The sequence below is a fragment of the Octopus bimaculoides genome, chromosome 13 (genome assembly GCF_001194135.2).
Source record: "Octopus bimaculoides isolate UCB-OBI-ISO-001 chromosome 13, ASM119413v2, whole genome shotgun sequence".
NCBI classification, from domain to species: Eukaryota; Metazoa; Mollusca; class Cephalopoda; order Octopoda; family Octopodidae; genus Octopus; species Octopus bimaculoides.
This window is the reverse complement of record NC_068993.1, coordinates 26597335-26598257: the sequence shown is the minus strand read 5'-3', so window position 1 is coordinate 26598257 and position 923 is coordinate 26597335. Positions and strand designations below refer to the sequence as shown.

The 923-nt window shown below is 29.8% G+C and overlaps 1 long non-coding RNA gene across 2 annotated transcripts in view; it reads right to left on the bottom strand.

Annotated features, from left to right (window-relative positions):
- The window catches only part of LOC128249282 (uncharacterized), a 16380-nt gene that overhangs the window by 1110 nt on the left and 14347 nt on the right, over positions 1–923 (bottom strand). The gene's annotated exons all lie outside the window — the stretch shown is intronic.

Genomic DNA, 923 nt, shown 5'->3' with positions numbered 1-923 from the left:
TATACGCACACGAGTATATTAAAAACCGTTTGTCTGGTATATTGAATATTAAAATAGTGTATCTTCAAATTGTGGATTGAAAAAAAAAATCAATAATATTATTCAATTTATGGTGTAATATTATAATATAATATAAATTTTTGGCCTCGGCGAAATTTAAAAGAGAAAGCTTTGTGACTGCCGAAACACGCCAAAAATGTTTACTATTCTCATTAAAACTCATCACCATCGCATTACCATCAATGATAATAAAAATGATAAGTAAATATAAAGGAAGTAATTAAGTAAACAATAAAATATCAAAAAATAATAATAAAATTATAATAAATAATAAAATAAAATAAAACTAATCCATTCTGGTACTTGATGTCTTTAAAAACACATTTTGGTCTACTGTAAATACGCGATACCTATACAACACATATTAGGTGACTGTAAAAGGGGCTTTTAAGATGTACAATAAAAATAAAAATTGAAATTGTGAGGTATATTGTGGGCTAAATTGCATTGTAAAAAACAATCAAATGGAAAACCAAATTCAAATGCGAAAGTCAAATATTATTATTATTATCCGTATGGTATTTTGAGAAAAGTTTCTATTTACGAAGTTATTTCGTGTTAAAGTTGTCGTATTTCGGTAATTTCAACCAATCAATGACCTGCATTCAGCTGAATAAAATTACTGTTGTTGTTTGTCAACAACAACTATCGGCGGTGTATATTTCATGTCACTGTTCGAACGTTTAGGGTTTTAGGGTTAGTGTTAGGGTTTTAGGGTTAGTGTTAGGGTTTTAGGGTTAGTGTTAGGGTTTTAGGGTTAGGGTTTTAGGATTAGGGATAGGGTTAGGATTTTAGGGTTGAGTTAGAGTTTAAGGATTAGGGTTAGGGTTTAAGGGTTAGGGCTAGGGGTTGTGTTAGCGTTT